This window comes from Astatotilapia calliptera, chromosome 6, assembly GCF_964374335.1.
Source record: "Astatotilapia calliptera chromosome 6, fAstCal68.1, whole genome shotgun sequence".
Taxonomy (NCBI): Eukaryota; Metazoa; Chordata; class Actinopteri; order Cichliformes; family Cichlidae; genus Astatotilapia; species Astatotilapia calliptera.
The window spans coordinates 39,958,010-39,985,757 of NC_137427.1; the positions used below are offsets into that span (position 1 = coordinate 39,958,010).

General features: G+C 41.1%; 2 long non-coding RNA genes across 2 annotated transcripts; one reads left to right on the top strand and one right to left on the bottom strand.

Annotated features, from left to right (window-relative positions):
• The first annotated feature begins 46 nt into the window (after positions 1-46).
• Positions 47-18,296, top strand: LOC145429248 (uncharacterized). The gene is made up of 3 exons (XR_013909482.1): positions 47-210; positions 8,548-8,695; positions 17,417-18,296. It is a non-coding gene; the product is annotated as an uncharacterized LOC145429248 (long non-coding RNA).
• A 2,760-nt stretch (positions 18,297-21,056) lies between these two features.
• LOC145429256 (uncharacterized) lies at positions 21,057-27,568 on the bottom strand. Its single transcript, XR_013909493.1, has 2 exons — positions 25,602-27,568; positions 21,057-21,342 (listed from the first exon to the last, which is right to left on the bottom strand). It is a non-coding gene; the product is annotated as an uncharacterized LOC145429256 (long non-coding RNA).
• Between the last annotated feature and the right edge of the window lie 180 nt (positions 27,569-27,748).

The following is a 27,748-nucleotide window of genomic DNA, read 5'->3' on the forward strand; positions in this document are numbered from 1 at the left end:
TGTGTGTGTGTATGCCACTACCCCCTGTCCCCCACCCCAACACACATACACACCACCTGAACAGGTCAAGGCCTTCTGTTTGTTATCAGACTTGTTTTTGCATCCTGGCTGAACCTTCTGGTGTGTGAGGAAAAAACTGCAGTGGGGATCATATATCTACCTCTGCAGGGCTGCCGGGGGCATAACCTAACAAATGTGTGGGGTCAACTGGTAAGGACTTATTTCTGTTGTGTTTGTAATGCAGAAGTAGGGAATACTGCTAGGTTGAATGATTAGGTAAGAAACTGCTTGGATATGAATAACAATGACTGGGATTCCTGCAGTTTAAAACTGCTAACTTTTAAACTATTTAAGAGATTCAGAGTGAGAACTCCTGATGAATTTGGCGCATGTGTTCTGGTTTGACAGTCCTGTAAACTTGTAGATCTGCTTATAATTTTAAACAATTTAGTAATAGTTCTCTCTTTAAGATGAATGGTTCTTTTCATGCTGTAACAGACAGAAGGGAGCTTTTGTGACATTGCTGCTCATGATTTGCCCAGCCAGATTATTGTCAGATAATAATGAGCTGCTATTGCTATCTGCTACATCTTGGACAAACAAGGAGAATATTAACTGGTTCCTCTGATTTCTTAAGTATGCTGGCAACCAGGCAGTAAAAAACAGCTGTTGTGAAGGCGGAAGATGTAGTAGGCTTGGGTAGGGATTAAAATAATTTACAATTTAAGATTAAACAAATAAAAGGAGAAAATGATTGAGATGAGTCAAGAGGTTTTGTACTGAAGATGTTTAGTTAGATGGCTTTACATAACTCATTTTAAAGTAAAGATGCAACTTCCCTCACTTTCTGAAGCCTATAGGAGCACTTGAAGAGAGAAAGAAGCTAAACAAGAAATAATCAGATGAAGACAATGAAATGGATGAAGACTAAAGATTGGGGGGGACAACACAAACAGTTACCCTCGGTACATTTAACATTGAGCCCAGCAGGCGACAACAATGGTGTCAGCAAGACTCTTCTCGGTCTGAACGTTGCTAGATTTCTCTTTGGCTGATTTCAGTGTGCTTGGGCAGCACAAAGTTAAAACAATTGGGAGGGGTTTTTTTTTCCTTTTTTCCATTGTGCCCAGCAGGTCTCAACTCATATAAAGACACAAAGGTTGCAGGTGCTTCATGGTACTGCACAGCTCTTATATTGACAAACTGCTGCTTGATTGTCAAGAATGGGAAGCTGGAGTCTTAAGCATGCTAAATCCTTTGCTATGATGGTACTTCGGTGAGGAGTGTTTCTTTTCAAGGTGCTGCCCTATTTTCTATTTCTGACTCAGAGAAAAACAGCGATAGGTGAGAATGGGATTGGTCAGTTGGTTATTTGTCCAAATTGTTGAACTACAAACAAAGTGAAAGATAAGAACTGTAATATATATATATATATATATATATATATATATATATATATATATATATATATACATATATATATACATATATATATATATATATAAGATACTGCTAAGATACTGCGCAGGACCCTCAAGCTCCCAGGCCTCTGGTAGAGGACCCGAGCTTGAAGGATAAACCGCCCGCAGGGGCGTGCTGGGTGTTATATATATATATATATATATATTGGAGACCTTTTTTTCTCTCACATCACCTCACTGACACGGTTACTGGATATTAGAAATGAGGAGAAGCAAAGCCCAAATGTAAGGGAGGAAGAGTGTAACATTGAGATTTTTTTTCCTGCAAACATGCTGATGGATGTTAGGAAATATAGTGATGTTTGTTGTTTGATGTGCATGTAGTAAACTGTTGTGTTGTGTACTGCTTGGTTCTGCTTGCTAAACAAGACTATGTTACTGCATAAAACAGCTCTGAGTGTGTCTTGCGAACATGTGGTTTGCCAGCTGATTGTGCAGCTCAGTAGACCCGGCCCGAGGGGGGGAAATCCTACTGTCAGACTCCAACTTGTCAGTCTGGTGACCTACACAGACTCTCATCTGCACAGTCCTCATTCATAGTCTTCTACAAACCCTAACATTACAGCTAACAGGTAGATTTTCTTATTTTAGTCCAGCTAGGTCAAACAACAAAGACCCACTCAGTAAATGGCACCACATTTCCAAGGAAAAGCAGTGAAGCTGAGCCTGTGGGTCTCACACGTGGATCCTGGAATGCATAAAACTGTACAAGATCAACAGGAACTTAAGACCCTTCATCAGGGCTCTCTGAAGGTCTGTGGTAAACAGCCGATTATTAGAGATGGATACAGAATACAACAAATGTCACATTAAAATGAGACAACACTGAAATGTCATTGCTGTAGACTGTGTAGTCTAATGGATCATTCTACCAAACGGCATCATTGTAGGCAAAAGGAAATCACGAAGAGGCTGCACCAACCATATATGTGTAGAGAGGAAGCCAAGTCCTGAGTCATGGGAAGAACAAGATCTGGACAATACCTATGCCCTGACAGGCATCAGATCCCCTGCTGGGATAATAAGATGGGCAAAGAAGATGCCACTGACATCATAAGAAAGCCCCTTACCATGTATGGAGGATTTAAAGAAGTCCAGATGCTTTTCTTTCCAAGCTCCTATGGCTACTATGACCTGGATGACTGAGGACCTTCACAGACACAAGAATTGGAGACCCGGCTCCACACCCTTGAAAAACCTGTAGCTAGCCAGGGTCCACTAGACGGTGCAGCTGAAAGTAGTGTAGCCTCAGAGAGCTTTCGCCAGAAGATTGTCCCAAGCAGCAGGGAAAACAGGATAGCTGAGTGATGCTGATGACATTTGGTGATACCAAGCTTCTTGGGCTCTTGGGTTCTTTTGAATCTCAGGAAACTGGATGTCATATTTGACAGTTCAATGTCGCTTGAGCATTACTTAAAAAAACTGGTTTTGAACTCCCCAAAATTGACCATCTGAACATAGCAACAGAACACGTTGGATTTTGTTGAGAAGGTGAGAGGTGTCATTATGGTGGCAGATGAAACTATGGTCTCGGACAATGTTACATCTCTCTTCACTTGTGTTCCAGTCACTGAGGTAGTCCATAAAAAATTACAGGATGACCCCAACCTCAGCAACAGGACCACTCTCAGCACCGACCAAATGTGTTTCCTTATGAACTGTGTCTTAATTCCACCTACTTCACATACAAGGGTCAGTACTACAGGCAGAAACATGGGTGTGCCATGGGTTCCCCAGTTTCACCCATCGTGGGCAATTTGTACATGGAAGAAGTGGAAAAGAGGGCTTTGCTATCCTACCCTGGAACACCACCAAGCCATTGATTCAGGGTGACACCAGGGTAAAATCAAATCTCAGGATGTACCACATTTCACGGATCACATTAACTCCATGGATTGACACATCAAATTCACCAGTGAGGATATGAAAAATGGCAGGTTAGTCTTCTTAGACTCTGAGATTTCCATCTGTAATGGGGGACATCTAAAAGCTGATGTGTACCGTAAACCTACACATACGGATCAGTATTTAAGGTTTGACTCTCATCATCCACTGGAGCATAAACTGGGTGTCATCAGGATGCTACAACACAGAGCAAACACATCCCAACAGACACAGCAGACAGGGAAGCAGAAGAACATCACATCAAGAAGGCCCTGAGTAAATGTGGTTATCCCAGCTGGACATTTGTCAAAGCTGGGAAAGCACCAAAGAAAGCTCCAGCTGATCCAGGAGAGAAGGACAACCGCTGCCTAAGCGAAAACCTGTAGTGATCCCATATGTGTCAGGAGTATCGGAGCAGCTGAGATGCATTTTTTATAAACACGGTGGCTTTTTTTTTTTTTTTTTTGCCTGTCCCGTTTGGATCTTTAGCCATCAGAATTGTTGTCTGAAGGCCAAGAAAGATGCCAAGTGGATTTACTTACCAAGTGGATCATCATGGCCTTGCCATATTGGTCCATTTGATTGACCTTTATTATAATTATGTATTTATTTTATTTTCGTTTTTTAAAGACGGGACAGACATGATTGGGGGATAGGACAAGGAGAAAGAATGAAAGAGAGGGAGAGAAAGAAAAATAGAGGGGAGAAGAGATGGTGAGAAAGGGGGGAAGAAAAAAAACAAACAAAACACCTGGATCACCTGTATGGAGATAAAAAACCAGAAGAGAAAACAAACAACAAAGAGCAACATAATAAAAACAACACCATCACAATAACAGTAGATAACAGTAGATACTTTTTTAATTTCACCTGTTGAGAATGAAAAAAGAAAACAAGCAGAAGAAAACGAGAGCAATAGAATAAACAACATCACAATGATATATGGCAGGGGTGTCGAACCCCAGGCCTCGAGGGCCTGCAGATTTTAAGTCTCACCCTGGGTCAACACACCTGAATCAAATGATTAGTTAATTACCAGGCCTCTGGAGAACTTCAAGACATGTTGAGGAGGTCATTTAGCCTTTAAATCAGCTGTGTTGGATCAAGGACAGATCTAAGACCTGCAGGACACCAGCCCTCGAGGCCTGGAGTTCGACACCTGTGATATATGGGAATATAACGGTAAATACTAAATATTAAACATTATTGTGCAGCACGTAAGATCGACAGCGCACAGTGTGCTTTGAGGTAGGAGCCAAAAAGGGTGTCATTTGTGTGTGTGAGCACCCGTGTGTACACTTGCATGTATTTAAAAGGTTGCTTCATGTAATGATCTGTTAGAGGGTGTGGGGAGCCTCAGCCCCGTCCCCCAGGGCATGAAGCAGGTATGGAGGAGATCAAGACTCCAGACATCCAGAGGCCCCCAGAACACAAGAGACCAAGGAAGACCAACAGAGGGGCAGCCGCGCCACTGTCCCAGAAAGAGCTGAGGAGAGTCCCAGATGAGGGGTCACTCAGCAGCCGCGGAGCAGAAGCCAGGGGGAGTTGCAGTGACGCGCCCGTGAGCTCCGCCGGCAGCCAGCTGTGCCTGAGTGACCGAGCCCCAGGCCGAGAGGCCGAGGGCACCCCACCCCCGAAGTGGCCCGAGCGAGCCCAAGGCTCTAGGCCCCGATAAGCAGCCACCAAGGAGTGAGCCGGTGTGCACCTGGACGCCCATCCCCGGACACAAAGACCCACCAACGCACCGATGTCTGAGGGCGTCTGCCACTGGCAGGGGGAGTGGTGGGGGAGATAGGCCTCCATACCTTGGAGGGCCTGGGATGTCCCCAAAGAGGTGGCGTCTGATACCCGACCTGACATATAGACACAGACATACAGGCACACACAGATGCAAACATCCATTCCCACCCTCATGCTCTCATATGCAATTACTCAACACTCACCCAACGTGGAGACAGACATGAAGAGACGCTGTACACACAATCACATTCCCCAAGCGTACTCTAAGCCCCGGGTCTAGGTACCCTTGCCCCTGGAGGGGGAAACTGCACCCAGACCCAGGTAGTGTTAACCTTTTCCCTGGGGTGAAGAGAAGCAGACTGCCCCGACTCTGCAGCAGCAGCAGGGAGGCCCCACATTCCAGACCCCAGTCGGACAGCCAACTCCTCCTCCTAGCCCCCCCGCTCCAGCAGGCCGCAGAGAACGGGGGTGTGTGAAGACTCCAAACCTCTCTCCACCCGCTCATATGTATTGTTGATGCATGTGTGTTCTAAGGTGCATTTAAAACCCAGGAGGGCATGGAGCTACCTGCCAGAGAGCAGCAGGTAAGCGCATGGTCCCTCCTGCTAGCCCTCAATGTCTACGTGTATTTAAAATTGAGAGGTGGGCAACGACGCCAGGGGTGAGGTGTACACCCTGATGGTAATTTGGAGTCCGTGTAGCGTGCCCACCCCCAAGATCCTATAGTGAGTAATGTGAATGTCTAAGTTGTGAGACAAAATTGAGGCAAAGGCAGCCAGAAGGGGACAGAGGGGGGGGGGAATACCTCCCCTGCACCCTGGTGACATATCTTTACCGGAAAGGCCCTGCATGTGTGGGTGATTGTGGTGGAGCGGGAAGAGGGAGGCAGCTGGAGATGGGGAGGGAAGGAAGGGAGGGGCAAGTGACCCCTCCCTGGGGCCAGCTCCCCCGCTGACCCCAGTAGGCACCCCCATACTCTGCAACCCACCAGGGAAAGGGGGCCCAGGCCCATCCGGACCGGGGCCCAGTACAGCAGCGCCGCCTGACCCCACCACAGAGAAAACTGCACCCACCCCTTCCTCCACTCATCTTCCAGACTACATAAGACAGTAAACGCCCAGCCTGAGATCTTCCTCCACCTCTCCTGTATCTCCCCCTCCTGCAGAGTGAGTTCCTGAAGAGAGGAAAGCCCCTGCAAGATGTAACAACCTCCCCCACCAGTCGAAGAGCCCCCCAGGTGGCTCGATGCACCGGCGGCACTCTGCGCCAGGGCTGGGCCCCCATACACCCACCCGCCCACAACCCCAGCAACACACCAACCAGGACCCAAGCCCCCGAGGCCCAGCCAGGGCCCCAGCCCGGAGACGGAGCACCCCTACAACCCCACGTCCGTCCCGGACCCCCCCCCAGGGCAGGCTACCAGGTCAGTAACCCACGTCCGTCAGCACAGACCCTCCCCTAGCCCCGCTGCACGCATCCACGAGGAAACCGTCACCTAAGAGCCAACAGAGCCCTTAATAGGCCATGACCGCTACCCCGGGTTGAGCCCTCCAAGGAAGATGCTCCTGGGGAACCCCCCGACGCCCTAAGCCTGTCCCTACCCCCACACCAATCACAACAGCATAGGCGGGATCAAACTATGACCCCCCACCCCCGCTAGGTGATGGAGCTGATCAAAGGAGCCCAGAGCAATTGATCTGATGTGGTGGCAGAGGCTGTATCAAGACTAATGTAATCTAATAGATAATTTCTATATTGGTTAGAATTAAGGTTATTTTTATTTTTCCAGTTCATGAGGACTGTTTTCTTGGCTATGCATAGGGCAGTGAAAACCATATGGGCGATATTCTTTTCTGAAGTGACATTATCTAAGCTGCCCAACAAACACACTAAGGGGGAAGTTGGAATGTTACATTTCAGACACTTTGATAAGTCTTCACATATCTCGCGCCAAAACCTCTGAACTGGTGGACAGAACCAAAGAGCGTGGATGTAATTGTCTGTTGAATTGGTTTGGCAGTGTGAGCAGTTGTTGGTAGACGTAAAGCCCATCTTGAACATCCGATGACCTGTATAGTGCACTCTATGTAATATTTTGTATTGAATTAATTGAAGACTGGGATTTCTAATTAGATGAAAGGTTTTTAAGCAAATCTGAGACCAGAAGTTTAGGTCTAAGTTAACTGATAAATCCGCTTCCCATTTTGCAATAGGAAGTGATATTGATTCATCTGTTTTAGAAAGCATTCTGTATATTTTGGATAGTAATTTGGGGGTTTTAAGAGTAAGAAATTGAACCACACTTGGTGGTGTTTGTAGTTCAACTTGACCCGGTTTAAATTTCTTTTTTACTATGGATTTAATTTGTTGATATTCTAAAAATCTTTTCTTGTTGATCCCATATTGTGTAACCAGTCTGTCAAATGGAATAAATTCTGTTCCTTCTAGTATATGTTCTAAGTATTTGATTCCTTTACCACTCCAATCTGAAAAGTTTATCATATTATTGTTTTATAATATGTCAGGGTTGTTCCAGATAGGTGTACGTTTGCATGGGATTAATGAAGACTCCGTCAATTTTAGAAACTCCCACCATGCTGTCAGAGAAGAGCTGATGTTGACGCTTTTGAAGCATTCATGTCGTTGGATGTTTGAGCTGATAAGCTCTAGATTATTGCAAAGTGCTTGTTCTACATCTAGCCAAGGTTCATCTAAGAGGGTATGTTTTAGCCATCCTGAGATAAACTGAAGCCTGTTGGCTAAGAAGTAGTGCTGAAAGTTAGGCAGTTCTAATCCTCCTTTATCCTTGGTCTTTTGTAGTGTTTTTAAGCTTATACGTGGAGGTTTATTTTTCCAAAGGAATTTGGACATACATGAATCTAGAGATCTGAACCAATCTTGTGGCGGTTTAGTTGGGATCATTGAGAATAAATAATTTATTTTTGGTAAGACCATCATTTTTATAGCGGCAACCCTTCCCATGAGTGATATGGGTAGACATTTCCATCTAGCCAGATCATCTTCTACCTTCTTTAAAAGTGGGATATGGTTTAATTTAGTTAGATCTTCAAGCTTGGGAGAAACATTAATACCTAAATATTTTATATTTCCCGATTGCAGTGGTGTAGAAGAGGAATTATGGAGGGAGCAATTAATCAGAAGGACTGTAGATCTCTGTGGCTTTTAAACCCCATAACACGCCGTGCCAAATAATTGGTCCACCCCAAGGATCAGGCCCAAATATGAATAAATTTTACATGCTTTACTATCTATCCATCTATGAATTAAGGTATACTAAATAAATGCTGCTAAAGAGATTTGGAAAAACATTATACTATCTTTTTTTTGTTAATCTTTTATGTATTAAAAAGAAGAAAAAATTAGAAAGCATGAAAAAGTGCTGTGTGGCTCTCCATGCTGTAATATATTGCTATTTCTACAGGTTTCCCAAGGGGACGCTACTGAGAAGCTGGCTCACCAAGTCGCGGCCCAGGTTGCTGCTACTGATCGCAGGCTTGAAGAGGCCTCAGGTGACCCTCATGAGGCGGAAAAGGATGAAGCGCACAAAAGTAGCAAAGGCCACGTAAGCGGTAAATATAGTTTATGTTGCATGGAGAAATGCTGGAACCAACTGGTGACAAATTGAAAAAATATCACAGCAAAATAAGATTATATTTTTACAGATCCAATCAGGTGACAACATTCTTATCTTTGTCATTCATTCAATTTTCATTTATCAGTCGAAATAAATGTCAATAGACTGGCTATTGCTAAAACAGTGTTGGAATCTATTATTTTTCTGGTTCTCTCGCTGATCGGACCAGTAGTTACATGTGCATGCGTTACATGTTTTGTTTGTTTTGTTTTTTGCATGGCTGTGGCTCAGGAGGTACAGCAGGTTTTCTATTATTGGTTGGTTAGTGGTTTACTATAACAATATTCCCTGTAAATCCTCTGTTGGCTGATTATTTAATAATAAAATGTAAATTTACAGTAATTGACTACACAGCAGTGGGAAATAAAGGTCATTAGAGTGCATCTATGTAAAGTAAGCAAGTTTAAAGAAGTCATTCTGGCACTATTGTCTTTTTCAGTGCCAAGTGTCAACACAATGCAGAGCAATTACATAAATCTTGCTTCTTCAGACTATTTTAGAAGTAGTGTTACATCCTCATTGCATAGAGCTATGAATATTGTGGTCCCTCATTAAAAAAAGGCAGATACCAGAAGTCTACCAGAGCAAATAATAAGTGATATCTATGTGTGTTTAACATATCCAATGTGCCTTGCCGTGGGGTTGTACTGAAAAAAATAGAAAAAAAAAAGAGGTTAATTTCCTGGCGACTTTTAGGCACCAACAACATTGTATGTTCTTCTGTGCGAGTGTCACAACTCACTTGATACAGCCTATCTTTAATCAATATTAAAGTGCTAGTAGGTGCGTGCTGCTTCAGGGCGCACCAAGTGACCATAAATTTTTATCACTTGGTGGAAGGGTGAGTCTAGGGTATTGTCAAGACTGCTCCAGTGGAAAATCTTCTGTGGAGCAAAAAGGCCCCGCTGTCTGCTCCTCCTCAGAGTCAGTGTCGCCCAACACCACATTGATGCTGTGAGCAGCACAAACACTCCACTAAAGGTTGCTAAAGCATCCCCATGCCCTCCCACAACAAGTTATTGAACCCCGGCGAATCTCTTCCCCGAATTATAGGAAGCGTCAGGCACGGGCTATGTGCTGACTTCCCAACTAGCTTTTGCCCTAATATTTGTTTCATGAATCTCTCCATACATAAACCTAACCTTCACCCACTCCGCCTCCAATAATGTCCTGGGCCAAACCAGGGTTTGGTGAACCAGGGTCTGCATGCAACCCAAATCCATCATAGCCTGGCGGCTATATTCACTATATCCACCATAGTCCATACCACCTAGCATCTTACCAGAACGTTGCACGTCTCTCCTGGACTGAGGGAGGGTGTTGACCCCTCAGCAACACAGAACACCTGCCTGACCTCTGTAAGCGTGTATTCCTGGGGAAAATGTCCCAGCTGCCCCCACCACCAACACTGCTGCACAACCTGCAATGAAGCTGTCCTCTGAACATGCTGCTGTACCCCTCCCCTGCAGCTGAGCCTCAAACCAAACCCCACTACACTGTATTAATCTTTCACTCAACCTTGACTGGTCTCCCAGCTCCTGCAACCAAAAAAAAAAAAAAAAATCCCCAAAATGATGCTGCCACCATCATGCTTCATTGTAGGGATGGTATTGGCCAGGTGATGAGTGGGTTTCTCCTCTCTTAATTGCCCCTTGGGGATAAATAAAGTTTTTTTGACTTTGACTTTCCTAGAGATCTGATGCTTGCGTTCAGGCTAAATAGTTCAATTCTTGTTTCATTAGACCTGAACATTTTGTTTTGGTCTAAGATTCCTTCAGGTACCTTTTGCAAACTATAGTGCCTTTTATTGAGAACTGGCTTGTACATCAGGGAAACCAAACAACCTCCGGCGAAGCAGATATCACAACACAGAGATACCTCGTCAAGCCAGGGCTCTGCAGTCTATTTACACCTGCAGGCCAGTGGACACTCTTTCAGCGATGGGGATGTACACATCCTGGACAGGAAGGAACGCTGGTTTGAGCGCAGAGTCAAGGAGGCCATTTATGTGAAAAGGGAAAGACCATCTCTGAATCGAGGAGGGGACCTAAGGGTACATCTTTCACCATCTTACAATGCTGTGATTTCAGCTATTCCCCAACTCTCTGTGAATGGTACTCATGGCCACTGATCAGTGGCATTTGATGAGTGAGTGTTGATCAGTGGTTGTTCATCAACGGTCATGACAATCTGCATACTAATGATCAAGGAACTAACCTCCCAGCCGATTGTTTATTCAGTGGTTCTTAGAGATGTGCAAAGCAGGCGTATTTGTATTTGTTGAGGGTGGAAAACTATTTGTATGTGCATTCGAGTAAAATTCTAAATAGGCATAATAATCACGTTTTTTTGCGTTTAACTTCGAATTAACGTTATAGTGTAAGTGTTCTTTAATTATATCCATTATAATAATTATGGATATGCAATATTAGTTGATGTTTTTCCATAAATCCAGCAATGAATATGTAACAAGGAACATCATCGAAAAGAAAATAACAGCAATTGCCTCATCCATGATTAAACCACCAACTGATAAAATACCATTGTGAAGATTATGAACCCCACCACCTCCTTGTTGGAGGACACTGAACAGACAGCGAAACTGACTTGCAGGGGCAGGACATGGTTGTGATGATGAATTGGTGCTGGTGGGGGGATTGATGCTTGTGGGGGGAGTTGGCAGACAGTACCAGGAGAGGATGCTTTAAGTGCATGTGATTATGCAGATGTTGCCAGATGTTTGATATATCTGCCTCTGCTGATTTGACTTTTGCACACATTACATATCACTTTGGTTTAATCTGCAGTACTGGCTGTAAAATGCTTCCACACAGCAACACTCTTTTCTGTTTGATTGCCCAAATCCATGTGGGGAGTTTCAGCTAAGTTAATGAGTGACAGGAAGCTATGCTAAAGTTAATTACTCTATAGCCCACATCTTGCTGTCTGCAAAACTAACTTAAACGTACCATATAACTCCCACAAGTGCATAAAATTCAACACAACTACACAAGCATTGTTTTAACCTTTTAAACCGAACGTTAACGTTACTCTGTCAACAGCCTATTTCAGTAATGCAGCGTAATAGAATAATCTTCCGATCTTCGCGAAAGTTATAAACCACCTCCGGAACTCAGTTAAGGTATAAAAAAATCTATTCAACAATAATAGTGATGCAGTTCAGCCTTTTTTCGCTCAGCCGAGCCTTCTCTGTTGCTGTGTGGAGCAGCCCATGTCAGTCACCTCTTTTACACATCACTCATCTAGTCATGCACAGCGGTCTCATAAGGAAACTCAGCTTTTTGATATAAAGTTTTTCTTGTTCCCGAATATGAATATTTTTTTAAGTATTTGTTCAAAATAAGTATTCTTAAAAAAACACGTTATTTGTACCTTTCTGAATACCGTATTCGGGTTTGGCTCCACTCCTAGTGGTTCTAGTTTCAGTCATTATGCAAATGTACTGTTTATAAGGTTGGGGAAACCTGCAGTCAGCTGAGACCAAAGAAGTCACTTGGATGAGTGACGAAACGTTTCTCCCACTGAAAACGCTACGTCCAGATGAATCAGCTTTTTGGGATATTGTATTTCAATACTGAACTGTAAAATGGCCCTGCTCCCATTTCTCTCTGTGTACTCAGCCTGTATCACTACACTTGCAGTCTTGGAGCGTCTGCTCCCCTTCCTTCTTTCACATAATGATATGATACCAGTCTGTCTTTGGATGTGATTGGCCGCATAGTGTGCCCATGAAAATAAAGTCTCACCCTTGCCGGCATGGATTCTTCAGCCTTGCTGTAAATTACACATACCAACGGGCCATTAATAACTGACATGGAAGAAAAAATAAGACTTGTGAGATTAGAAATCTCTCTTTTTAAGAATCTAGGCCAATAAAGACAGCAGTACAGTCAGTCGATTTTTTTTAGCACACAGAGTTTCAAAACATTTTATAGTTGCAAAGAATTGAAAATGGTCATTTGTTGAATTTGCAGCATTAGTAGATCAATTTTACTGAAATCAAAAGCTATTTCAATCAAAAACATCTTAACAGGTCAAGTTAAATATTAACATAGGACACCTTGTTTGATATCAGTTTTACAATTCTTGCATCCATGTAACTTGTAAGTTTTTGGAAAGTTTCTACTTGAATGTCTTTGTAGCCCCCCAGAGCTGCTGTTTGGATGTGAACTGCCTCCCACCCTCGTATTCTCAATAGGATTGAGGTCAGGGAAGAATGGGGGCCACACCATAAGTTTCTCTTCTTTTATGCCGATAGCAGCCAAAGATGCAGAGGTTCCTTGTAGCATAAGATGGTGCATTGTCTTGCATGAAGACGGTTTTGTTGCAGAAGGCACAGTTCTTCTAGAGAGTGGTCAGTCAGAAACTCCACATACTTTGCAGAGGTCTTTTTCACACCAAGCTCTCTCCCCATGATTCCGGCTCTAAACATGACTCCACCACCTCCTTGCTGATGTTGCAGCCCTGTTGAGGCATGATAGCTGTCCACCAACCATCCACCACTGCATCCATCTGGCACATCCAGGGCTGCACGGCACTCAGGACTGTTTGAAAATTAGTCTTCTTGTAGTTCTGGGCCCACTGCAGCCGTTTCTGCTTGTGAGCATTGGTTAGGGTGGCCAAATATAAGGTTTATGCACAATTGCAAGTCTCTGGAGGATCCTACACTTTGATGTTCGCAGGGCTCCAGAGGCACCAGCAGCTTCAAAATATCTATTTGCTGCTTTGTAATGGCCTTTTAGCAGCTGCTCTCTTAACCTGATGTATTTGTCTGGCAGAAACCTTCCTCGTTGTGCCTTTATCTGCACGAACCCATGTGTGCTGTGACTCAGCCACAAATCTCTTACATTATAGTGATCACGCTTAAGTTTTCGTGAAATAGCTGACGTTTTCATTACATGTCCAAGGCATTCAACTATTTCACGCTTTTCAGCAACAGAGAGATCATTTTTCCTTCCTATATTGCTTGAAAATGGTGGTCTGCTTAATAATGTGGAACATCCTTCTTTAGTAGTTTTTCCTTTAATTGGGCTCACCTGGCAAACTAATGATCATAGGTGTCTAATATTGATTTCAATCATCCAAAGAGCACAATTCCATCCATGGGTTTAATTGAAAAACAACTTATTTAATCTTTATGACACTTAAACACAATTTGCATAATAATTTGGAACGTATAGAATCTATAGAACTAAGATAATAACTTACCACATATTTCAAATTTTCTAGAGAAGGTAAAGACATGGTCCGATGTTCGGTGACTTGGATGAAAATCACATTATTCCTCTTGTATCTGAGGTTCAACTAACAGAGACTCTCCTTTCAAGCACCCTGGCATAGAAGTGTGGTCCTCCGATGGTTGGAGCATGCCCTACAGTCATCCTTCTGAAGATGGGACTCACCATCTCCATGAACATTGTAGAGGCAAACCCAGGGGCTCTAGACCAAGGTGTTGTTTAACTGCCTCAGTGACCTGATCCCCAGTGATAAACGAGCCTTACCCCTAGTCCCCAGATAATCGGATTCCTCTATGGAAGACATGTCTGTGGGAAGAAGTCCTCACAGTATTCCTTACATTACATAACAATATCCTTAGTTGGAACTTTTCCACTCCTAAGTCATCTAACAGTTTGCCAAAATCTCTTTGAGGCAGCCTGAAAGTCTTTTTCCTTGGCCTGCTCCTCCCAAATTCGCGTTTTGTTTTCATCACTCCCCAAGCCGTGTTCCGCTTGGCCTGCCAGTACCTACCGCCAGTACCTAATGCCACGTGTCTTATTTGTGTGCTAATGTGGAATTAAATTTAAGATGGTGCTCTGAGACAAAACATCGGGATAAGCCAGAAAACCTAAATGCAGAACAGAAAATACAGAAAGTAGAAGAACTAAAGAATAATCTGACATCTCAGCAGACGTTTTTCACCAGAGCAAAATCACAAAGTGAAGTTGTTGTGAAAGCAAGTTTTACTGTGATAGATGAGATAGCCAAATCAACCCCATCATTTACCAAGGGAAAGTTTCTGAAGAGCTGCATGATGAAGGTGTGTGACGTGTTGTGTCCAGACAAAACGCAGATTTTGGCAAATGTGAGCCTGAGCAGAAATACGATTGTTAATTGGGTTTGTGAGACGGCCACTGATTTAAGAACACAGTTGTATGAAAGAAGCAAAGACTTTATTGCATACTCTCTTGCTGTGAAACAAAGTACAGACATGATGAACATTACACAGCTGACCATCTTCATCCGTGGAGTGGACTCAAATTTGCGCGTTACAGAGGACATTAAATCAATGCACTGGACAATGACAGGAAAATACATTTTTGAAAACATATGTCAAAGTGTAACTGACATGAAACTGCCCTGGGACAAACTTGTTGGACTTACAAAAAAGTGGACTAGTCGGCAGGATGCAAGTAAAGATGCAGGTGGAGAACTGTACTGGTGAGTTAACAGCATATCACTGTGTCATACAACAGGAAACGCTGTGTGGTAAAGTCCTAAAAATGGAGCATGTAATGAGCACCATAACACAAACTGTAAATTTTATCCGAGCAATTTCAGTCTTTTATGGAGGAAATAGATTCAGAGTTTGCCGACATTTCTCATCATACAGAGGTCCGTTGGCTGAGTTGGGGAAAGTTCTCAATAGAGTTTTTTAGCTCAGCAAGGAAATCTGTCAGTTCATGGACATGGCATGTATGATGCAGTATAGACATTTCAAGTGAAGCTGCTCTTATGGGAGTCACAAATGCACCAGTGCAACTTGCCTCGCTTTCCCTGTAGCCAAGTAATGTTGAACCAAGTCAGTGCAACAGTGTTCCCAAATGCGGACATTGCTGATAAATTGAGTGCACTGCGCACTGAGTTCGCACGGCACTTTGGTTTGGTTCAATTCAATTCAATTCAATTCAATTCAATTCAATTCAATTTTATTTATATATAATAATAATAATGATGGATTGCATTTATATAGCGCTTTTCGGGACCCCTCAAAGCGCTTTACAATACCACTATTCATTCACTCTCACATTCACACACTGGTGAAGGCAAGCTACAGTTGTAGCCACAGCTGCTCTGGGGCAGACTGACAGAGGCGAGGCTGCCATAACGTGCCATCGGCCCCTCTGGCCATCACCAGTAGGCGGTAGGTGAAGTGTCTTGCCCAAGGACACAACGACCGAGACTGTTTGAGCCGGGGCTCGAACCGGCAACCTTCCAATTACAAGACGAACACCCAACTCTTGGGCCACGATCGCCAAATCACAACAAAAGTCGCCTCAAGGCGCTTCATAGATACAGAGAAAAACCCAACAATCATATGACCCCTATGAGCAAGCTCTTTGGCGACAGTGGGAAGGAAAAACTCCCTTTTAACAGGAAGAAACCTCGGGCAGAACCAGGCTCAGGGAGGGGCGGGGCCATCTGCTGCGACCGGTTGGGGTGAGAGAAGCACAAAAAGAGATTTTCGAACTGCTTCGCAACCCATTTACAGTTGACATGGAAACTGCACCTGTGCAGATTCAGATGGAGCTGATGGAGCTGCAGTGTAATGGGACACACTCAACACAAAGTACGACACTGAAGGGCCCGCACAGTTTACTGTTCCATTCCTGAAGCAATGCCCCAGCTCCGTCTACATGCGGCTCAAACCTTATGTATGTTTGGTAGCACATATCTCTGTGAGAAGCTGTTTTCAGTGTTGAAGGTTAACAAAACAGCACACAGGAGTCGTCTCACTGATGAACACCTGCAGTCCATCCTGAGAATCTCTACAACACAAGACCTCACACCAAACTTGAACGAGCTTGTCATCTTAAAAGATGCTAGCTTCTGATCTAGCTCTGACAAAATGGCATAAGAGCAAAGAAAATTGAATGTTATGATTTGTTGGTTTTTTTTTTAACTTTTGCTGAAAAGCAGAAATTTTATTTATATTTACAATTTGTTTTTTGCATCATGTTCATATTTTATAGTTTGAATTTGTATCATTTTGACAGGAGACATTTTTATGAAGAGCAAAATATTTTAAGTTTATTTTGTTTTTTTAATATATGGCATAATAGCAACAAAATCTCATTGTTTTGATTGTTTTGATTTGTTGTTATTTTAGCGTTTACTTAAAAGCACAATTTTCATTCATTTTTTCTGGGGGTTTTTGGCAGCATGTTCATATTTCTAACTTGCATAATTTTTACAGGATATATTTTTATAGAGAGCAAAATATTTAAAGGTGAAGTTAAAAGTTTATTTTTTCCAAGTTTATTTATTCTGGAATAATATTCCTGTCTGTTTTTATTCATATTTATATGTAAAAAACATTTTTTTAGTATGTTCAATAAATGTTTATCTTGTTTGGCCCGCGACCTAAAGTGTGCCTTGAGTTTTGGCCCCCTGTGCAATTGAGTTTGACACCCCTGCCCTAGGGTGTCTCCAGCGGCTCCATTTTTCCATTTTTCCAACACAGTCATTTCATTATTCTTTATTTGATGTTAATGGGGTTCATGTTTTCATTACTGATTGTGCATGTACTTTTTCTTACTTTTTTGTCAGTAATTTCTGTTCATCTTGCTGATTGTATTTGTGAAAAAAAGAATACTAGCTATGACAAACTTTGATGAGGTATCCTTTCTTTTTCCAGAACCTGCAGCCGAATGCCCCACTTCACCTCAGTCCTTAAAGGATAGGATGTACTTCCTGGATACGGAAGAGAAAGAAAAAGAAGACTTGTGTGTTGGATCTTTGCCCCAGCAACGAACTAATATCAGAGAACCACAAAACAGAATGAAGCTAGAGGATAAACCACACAGACTGAAACCTCCGGACTAATCATTATTAGACCCAGACCTGGACTACCAACTTCACCTGTTTCTTCAAATATGCATCTGTTTTGGCTCATTAGACGCTAATGGTGGTAGCTTCTAAATTATTCTACATTATTCCTGTCCAGAGAATAACTCTTAGTAGACCAAATACAGCTGACATTGTGTTCATACCCTGCTGTCTAAACTTTTTGATGGGCATCAACTCTTGCTTCACATTCTTATGTCAGATTAAAACTTTTCAATTAGCTCATTTCCACAAAGTACGGAGCCCTACAAACCAAGAAAATGTGAACATCAGCACATTCATATATAGGTGATTTACAAATTTCTCAGTTTCTAGACTGAGAAACAGGAGCAAAATACATATACTAGTCATATCTATAATCACAACATTGCAAATAATAGTAAAGCAAATAATACAGTTGCTTTATTACTTGTGCTGTCGTTGCAAGACACGCACTCAAGTAACATTAAGTTGTTACCTGACTATTAGAGGAACATTTGCAGACTACATCCTATAGGTTTTAGGTAAATTTGGGAGGACAACTCTTTTTCATATTTCCATAGAAAAAGTTTTGGAACCTTACACAAGCACCTTGAGGCAACTTGCTGTGATTTGGTACTATATGGAATAAAATGGAATTGAATTGAATTACTTTTCCTGACATAATAAAATCCTCTCACAACATCAGAAAATTAAAGTTTGTGAGGTTCTCTGCTTGGGTAATAAGTTTACAGTCCCTATTGTAACAACAGATCCATTGAGAAATAAAATATCATACGGTAGAAGGTATGAGCTCTGAGAAATGGTCTTACTGATGTGTGGTGTAGTGATGTGCTTACTTTGAAAAAAAATTCAGTAAATGGGTTTTTTAAAAAAGGATATGTGCTTCAATGCAACATATCTAGGACTGCTTTCTTCCATTTGTGCAATATCTCTCAAATTTGAAATGAAGCTGAAAAAATAGTTCATGCATTTATTACTTCTGGGCTGGAATTCTGGAATGTGTTATTATGTCCTTAAAATGTATTGAAAAGCCTTTAGTTGATCCAAATTCTGGAGCAAGACTACTGACAGGCTAAAAAGACAGAGCAGGAAAAAATACAGAAATGAACTTAAAATCCTGCTCCTCACATAGAAGCTGGTGAATAATCAGGCCTTATCTTGTCATAATAGCCTTATAGTGCAATATCACCCCATTAGAGCACTTCCCTCTCTGACTGCAGGCTTACTAGTAGTTCCTTGAGTATATAAAAGTAGAAATTGAATGGGAGAAAGTAGAATGGGAGTCAGAGCCTTCAGCTTTAAGGGCCCTCTTCTGTTGAACCAGCTTTCCAGTTAGGATATAGAACACCCTCTATACTTTTAAGATTAGGCTTAAAACTTTCCTTTTTGATTAACCATATAGTTAGGGCTGGATCAGGTGACCCTGAATCCTCACTCAGTTACTCTGGAATACGTGTGCTGGTGGATTCCCCATGCTGGGGATGCATTAAGTGTTTTTTCTTCAGTCCTCTTTTTCACCTCACTATGTGTGCCATTATTAGTTATTATGAATTTCTGTCTCTCTTCCACAGCATGTCTTTTGTCCTGTTTTTCTCCTCTCCCCAAGCAGCCACATCAGACAGCCACCCCTCCTTCAGCCGGGTTCTGCAGGAGGTCGCCAAAGTATTTGCTCATAGAGGGTCATTAGATCGTTAAGATTTTCTCTGTTTCTTTGTGTTATTGTAGGGTCTTTACCTTACATTATAAAGCACCTTGAGGCAGCCGTTGTTGTGATGTGGTGCTGCATAAATATAATCAAATTGAATTGTATTGAAAAGGAGATAGAAGAAACATTGTGGGCAAATAGGTTTTCAAGTAGTTTGAACTAAGAGTGATGTCTCATTTCCTTCTAATCTGATACCAAGTAACTTAATGTGCTTTGAAAATCAAAATAAAAAAGTGTATTTCAAATTATACCTTGAATAAAAGACATCATACTACCTTTTCTTATTTTTTAATTATGAAAAATTATCATACAAGAAATAAAAAATCTGAAAAGTCAATGGTTATATTTAAAAATATTTAATTAACAATCACTCAAAACACATGTGACTGACTGAAAATAATAATAAAGCTGGGAAACATTTTATAAATACATGTTATCATCTTACTATCCTTACCTAAACCTTGTTTTACCCCATGTACGTTGTATTTTTTAACGACACCTAGCCTATATAATCCACTTTAAACCTTACCTGACTAAATCTGAGCCAATTGGATTGATGTGAGGTGATCTCTGGGACACACTCCAATCTAAACTCATACATCTTTGTATTATAGCATGTATTTATTTCATTACTTATTTCATAACCATGTTAATCAGTGTACATTTGAACAAATGGGAATTCAGTAGTTTTAAGGATGAAGTGAATTAACATTACTAAAACTCGACACAAAAACCTAAGCCTAGACATTAATCATTTTCCAAAATTTATCAACAGTGCTACACGTCGCCAACAGCTCCACATTTTCTCCCTCTGTACCTGGATAGTGCAATGTCAGACTTGCCCTTTACAGCACCTGTCCCTCTCCTTCTCTTCAGTTCGCCTCATCACAATCTCATCATATTCGGTGTTATAATTTGCTTTTGATAGTATATGACAAGGTTTGTGGTCTTGCCACATGTCACAAACCAAGTCTTGGCTGTTTATGGAGCTGAAAAAGCTCCGCTTATGCGTATGCTTATGATCAGCCATTATTGTCAACTGAGGGATTGAACGCACATAAGCCTTGATGCATTTACACATGCATATTTCACATATCACAATGACAGAGGAAGTAGTTCCTACCAATCATTTAGACGATCCAAATAATATATTTATTTTCCACTGTGTTCCTGTTTTGTTTTGTTTTTGTTTTTTTTGTTTTTTTGGGGTTGTATGGAAGCCCCAAACGCAATTTCATTGTTCTTGACAATGACAATAAATAAATAAATACTAAATACTAATACTAAATACAACCAAAAATTTAGCCCAAATGACTGCAATATTAATATTTTAATATAAAAATCTGTTTTAGAACATAAATATCTGGATCAGAAGAATCAATATTTCAATATCGATTCGATTTGATTTTAAAAGTGAGAACACTGTCATTTTAACACATTAATCTCTGTTAAGGATTCCTAGGGTAGACACCTGTCAGAATCGCTTATTCTAGGTAAAATAAAGGCTCTTTATGCATCTTCACAAAGAAAGGTTTGATTCATTAAGAGACAGTTTTCTGCTAGTAGACTATAGGAGATAGAATAAACTTCTTGTGCAAATACATTTTCAAGCAGTTTGAACTAAGATTTTAAAATTATACTCAAAATGAAAAAGAAACTGACAAATTTCTGGGAGAACAGTGTTGTTTCAACACACGAACCGCTGTTAAGGATTCTTAACATAGACACCTATCAGACTCTCTTGTTCTAGGTATAATAATTCAATTCAATTCAATTTTATTTATATAGCGCCAAATCACAACAAAAGTCGCCTCAAGGTGCTTTATATTGTACAGTGGATCCTATAATAACAGATACAGAGAAAAAACCAACAATCATATGACCCCCTATGAGCAGCACTTTGGCGACAGTGGGAAGGAAAAACTCCCTTTTAACAGGAAGAAACCTCCGGCAGAACCAGGCTCAGGGAGGGGCGGGGCCATCTGCTGCGACCGGTTGGGGTGAGAGAAGGAAGACAGGATAAAGACATGCTGTGGAAGAGAGACAGAGATTAATAACAGATATGATTCAATGCAGAGAGGTCTTTAACACATAGTGAGTGAGAAAGGTGACTGGAAAGGAAAAACTCAACGCATCATGGGAATCCCCGGCAGCCTACGTCTATTGCAGCATAACTAAGGGAGGATTCAGGGTCACCTGGTCCAGCCCTAACTATATGCTTTAGCAAAAAGGAAAGTTTTAAGCCTAATCTTGAAAGTAGAGATAGTGTCTGTCTCCCGAATCCAAACTGGAAGCTGGTTCCACAGAAGAGGGGCCTGAAAACTGAAGGCTCTCCCTCCCATTCTACTTTTAAATACTCTAGGAACAACAAGTAGGCCTGCAGAGCGAGAGCGAAGTGCTCTAATAGGGTGATATGGTACTACAAGGTCATTAAGATAAGATGGGGCCTGATTATTTAAGACCTTGTATGTGAGGAGCAGGATTTTGAATTCAATTCTGGATTTAACAGGAAGCCAATGAAGGGAAGCCAAAACAGGAGAAATCTGCTCTCTCTTTCTAGTCCCTGTCAGGACTCTTGCTGCAGCATTTTGGATTAGCTGAAGGCTTTTCAGTGAGTTTTTTGTACTTCCTGATAATAATGAATTACAGCCGTCCAGCCTGGAAGTAATAAATGCATGAACTAGTTTTTCAGCGTCACTCTGAGACAGGATATTTCTAATTTTAGAGATGTTGCGCAAATGGAAGAAAGCAGTCTTACATATTTGTTTAATATGTGCGTTGAAGGACATGTCCTGGTCAAAAATGACTCCAAGGTTCCTCACAGTGTTACTGGAGGCCAAGGTAATGCCATCCAGAGTAAGAATCTGGTTAGATACCATATTTCTAAGCTTTTCAGGGCCGAGTACAATAACCTCAGTTTTATCTGAATTAAGAAGCAGAAAGTTAGCGGCCATCCAGGTCTTTATGTCTTTAAGACATTCCTGCACTTTAACTAATTGGTGTGTGTTATCTGGCTTCATCGACAGATAGAGCTGGGTGTCATCAGCATAGCAGTGTAAATGTATGCTATGTCTTCTAATGATGCTGCCTAAGGGAAGCATGTATAATGTAAACAGAATTGGTCCTAGCACTGAACCCTGTGGAACTCCATAATTAACCTCAGTGTGTGAAGAGGACTCTCCATTTACATGAACAAATTGGAGTCTATTAGATAGATATGATACAAACCACTGCAGCACAGTACCTGTAATACCTACAGCATGCTCTAATCATTCTAATAGGATATTATGGTCGACAGTATCGAACGCTGCACTGAGGTCTAGCAGGACAAGCACAGAGATGAGTCCACTGTCAGAGGCCATAAGAAGATCATTTGTAACCTTCACTAAAGCTGTTTCTGTGCTGTGATGAGCTCTGAAACCTGACTGAAACTCTTCAAATAAACCATTCCTCTGCAGATGATCTGTTAGCTGTTTGACAACTACTCTTTCAAGGATTTTTGATATGAAAGGAAGGTTGGAGATTGGCCTATAATTAGCTAAAACTGCTGGGTCTAGAGATGGCTTTTTGAGTAAAGGTTTAACTACAGCCAGCTTGAAGGCCTATGGTACATAGCCGATTATTAGAGATAGGTTGATCATATTTAAGATTGAAGAATTAATTAATGGCAGGACTTCTTTGAGCAGTTTTGTAGGAATGGGGTCTAAAAGACACGTTGATGGTTTGGAGGAAGTAATTATTGAAGTTAACTCAGAAAGATCAATTAGAGAAAAAGAGTCTAACTTAACATCAATGGTACTAAGAGTAGCTGTAGATAATATTACATCTGTGGGATGATTATTGGTAATTTTTCCTCTAATGATAAGAATTTTATTTGTGAAGAAGTTCATGAAGTCATTACTAGTTAACGTTAAAGGGATGGTTGGCTCAAAAGAGCTCTGACTTTTTGTCAGCCTGGCTACAGTGCTGAAGAGAAACCTGGGGTTGTTCTTATTTTCTTCAATCAGTGATGAATAGTAAGATGTTCTGGCTTTGCAGAGGGCTTTCTTATAAAGCAGCAAACTATTTCTCCAGGCTAAATGATGATCCTCTAAATTTGTGACACGCCATTTCCTCTCCAGATTACGAGTCATCTGCTTTAGGGTACGTGTTTGAGAATTATACCACGGAGTCAGGTACTTCTGATTAGAGACCTTAGTTTTCACAGGAGCTACAATATCCGGAGTCGTATGTAGTGAGGAGGTGAAATTATTAACAAGATAATCGACCTCTGTTGGAGCAGCGTTCAGATAGCTGCTCTGCTCTATGTTGGTACAGGGCATTGAAGATGATAACAGTGGGTGGATTGTATTCTTAAACTTAGTTACAGCGCTTTCAGAAAGACATTACTTTGATAAAGTCTACTCTCCACTGCTGTGTAATCAATTATTGTAAATGTAAATGTTATCAGGAAATGATCAGACAGGAGAGGGTTTTTAGGAAAAACTGTTAAATGTTCAGTTTCTATGCCATATGTTAAAACAAGATCTAGAGTGTGATTAAAGTGGTGGGTGGGTTCTTTTACATTTTGAGAGAAACCAATTGAGTCTAATAACAGATTAAATGCCATGTTGAGGCTGTCATTTTTAGCATCTACATGGATGTTAAAATCACCCACAATAATTATTTTATCTGAGCTCAGAACTAAATTAGATATAAAGTCTGAGAAATCAGACAGAAACTCTGTGTAAGGCCCAGGTGGACGATAGATGATAACAAGTAAGACTGGTTTCTGAGTTTTACAACTGGGGTGGACAATGTTAAGCATCAGGCTTTCAAATGAATTAAAAGTCTGTCTTGGTCTTTCATTAATCATAAAAACAAATCAGCAGATCCACAAATTATGAATACAGTCTTTTCAGCTATAGAGGTAAAGGTATACTTCATGCACTTATCAGCATACAGTTTAAAGGCTTGCATTTAAACTGCATTGGTGCACACTTGGGCATCTTTTGTTTAACATGGTTATACCATTGTGAATTTTGCTATTTAAATATACTCAAGAGTCTATCGTGTGTTGCATCCAGCTAAAAATCGAAAATATATTTTTTTAAATCAGTAACTTTGCAAATTTAGAGGAAATGTTTTTGGACAACAAATGAGTCGCCTTTTAGACAGGGTTTGAATAATTAGCGCTGACAGCCATTTATGAAGCGACGGCTATAACAGACATACTTACCGTGTGAAAGGACCGCGGATGTCTTGGAGCAGTGAAGCATGCTGTATTGTTGCTTTTCTCTTATGCATAAGCAACGCCAGCCTGTCGAGGCATCAACTGGCCTTTCTGCCGGCTGACTGGTCCCTCAGCTTTCATGCTGGGATCTGCAGCACAACTTCGCTCTGGCCACTGGGGCACGGCAAAACTTGCAAGTCCTAGTTTTGGTTCTTCACTGCTCGCAGAGAATTAACAATGGTGGCTTCTGAAGTGAGCGAGCTTTATTGCGACAGTGATGTACCAAACAAAGGAAAGGGTGGCGAGAAACAGAACTGAAAACACTCTAAACTGGGGAAACTAAAACTTAAACAACAAAACCTGAACGTCAGTGAGGGTACCTTGCAGGGAGGACAGCGCGGGGAGAATGCACAGGGAGACGGAGGAAGATACACAGGCAGACTCAGAGGCGGAGCCAGACATTTGAAACACCCGGGGCTTAGCCCTAAAGGGTAGTATGCATGTGGTATTTTTTTTTTTTTTTTTTGGGGGGGGGGGGGGGGGGTTAGAAATGACTGAAAGATTAATAGGCTCTGTTTTGAGTTTTGTTCAAAAAAGAATGACTTCATATAGGGAAAAATATATATCACATGTGCAGGACATCTTAAACTAGTTTTTTAATTAAGCAGCAAGGCAGAACAAAATCAGGGCTGTATCAAGACACAGGGACTAAACCCCAATTCAACCAGACCAAGAACTGATCCGGAATTAAAACAGGACTACAACAGTTCAAAATCAGGACTACTGAGGACTTAACCAAGACAGAACCAGAATCAGAACTAGATGATAGTAGCACTAAAAATCATCATAGACCTGCACTACACTTATTTTTTAATTCCACCAAAGTACAATATTTAGATTGAGAAAAGTTTATATAATTATTTATCCTTGTTGTGCGAACAAGCCTGCATAACTTAATAAATATAGAATTTGAAAAATAGCAAACCTAAAAAGAAACACTAGGTACGAGATACATGAGGACCTGTGATACGGTGATACTTTTGGCAAATGACCATTTGACTAACATGTGTGTCTCACCTGCTCTTGTTCATCTCTGTTCTGTCCTCATTCTCCATCTCCCTCTCTGTTCCTCTCTCTCTCTCTTTGTGCTGACAATCATCAAATATACAGTTGAAACCACATATTTATGTACTGTTCAGATCAAAACACAAACACTTTTTAATTGTAACATCAAATCGGACTAAATGTTTATTTTTTTAGATTGATAAATATAAAAAACATATTTGTTAACTTTAAGAGTAAAGAGAGAAACTATCTGTATTTCTTAATTGCAAATGGCACCAAATTGTATTCAAACTGAGCCACACTTATGGAGCTCCACAGTTCTTTTCCTGGTGTTTTGGTTGACATCTCTTGATTTTCCCATTTCAAAAAAACAGGCTCTGTGTTTTGCCTTATATGCATCCACAGCTGTGCCACCAGTTTACTCACATGGACTCTACTAACCTATCAGAAGCTTCTTCAGCTCAGAATGGAATCGTCTGGAGTTTCTTACTAATTAACAATAAACTTAATGTATATGTACTCCTAAATTTGATCAAAGTGATAAAAAATAGACAGCTCTGTCTCTCTTTATTCTGACATTTAACTAATTCAAAAGATATTTCAATATTTATCTAAAACAAAAGTTTACTCTAAATTGATGTTGTACAGTAAAAATGTTTTATGTTTTCTCCCTAAAGTGTATGTAAATATCTGGTTACAAATGTGAATATCCCACAGATGCGGACTACAGCTTTCTTGGCTGCTGCCTCAAAGCACACTGTGCGCTGTCTATCTTGCGTGCTGCACAATATCGTTTATTATTTAGTAACTATTGATATCTATAACTAGCTAGTTTATTGTGATGGTGCTTTTTTTTTTATTTTATTATTATGTTGCTCTTTGTTGTTTGCTGTCTCCCCTGTTTTTTTTGTTTTTCTTTCTCTCCATACAGGTGACCCAGGAGTTTTTTGTTTTTTTTTGTTTTGTTTTTTTTTTTCTCTCTCCCCCCCTTCTCACCGTCTCTTCTCCCCTTTGGTTTTCTTTCTTCCTCTCCCCCTCTTTCTTTCTTTCTTTCCCCCTGTCCTATTAAAAAAAAAAAAAAAAAAGGATGACAAAGGATGAACTGAAGCTCCGCCATCACGTGATGTCACATGCTGCTGTTTCTGATGTCACTTCCAAAAAAAAAACAAAAAAAACAAAAAACAAAAAAACAAATGTGAATATCCTGCTGTGTACTGAAATCCCTCTTGTTTTGCATAGAAATATACTGAACAACATACAAAGCATAATATACAAAATAACATTTACCTGAGTTTTTTCTTTGAAAGAACCCTCTAATGTCCATTCTTATATTTCAGTACATAACTGAAACCGATTTAGTCGGGGAGGGTAAGAACTGAAAATATGAAATAAACACACGTAAGCTAAGACTCTAAAAAAAATAGCATTTGTTCGGCTTTTCATTTCGCCATTTGTTGATTCACTTGAAGAGCGAGTAACGTAATATTGGTCAAGTGATCAGTTTGATATCAATCTTTCGTGATGCACCGTCATATTTACATTATTTGTACGGTATGAATGATTTTCTTTGGTAACTGGTCAAACTTAAGCTCTCCTTAGTATGGCTGGCTCCGTTTCTCCAACAGCGCACACAGGCAGCAGCTGCCCCGCCCCCTCGCTCAGTCACTTAGTGCCTGAGCTCGGATCATACCAATATCAGGGGGGATTCACGCACAGTCGTAAATTCCCACAGTGTGCACTATGTGCTTCGAATATTGTGTGTACTTTTTGTTTTATACAGTTGTCAGCCAGGCATCTAACTATGAAAAATTACACTCCAAAAGACCCCGGGCTTCTGACAAAACAACCCGGGCTTAAGCCCAGTAAGCCACCCCCACGCTCCGCCCCTGGGCAGGCAGGGATGACACCAAACAGAGAGAGCACAAACGAAACCCTGGGAAACCAAAACACAACAACAGCATAATACATAACAATATCAAAAGAAAAAGTACAACAACCAAAAACACTGGGTCACCGACCCAGGACCATGATATTTATTTTCCTTCATGCTTCTCTTTTGGAATTCTGCTCATATATCATCTCTTTTACCTTTATTAGAGTAACGGACTTAAGGAAAAAATTCTGTCCAGTGCTATGGACTGTTTTACCCCAGCAACTAT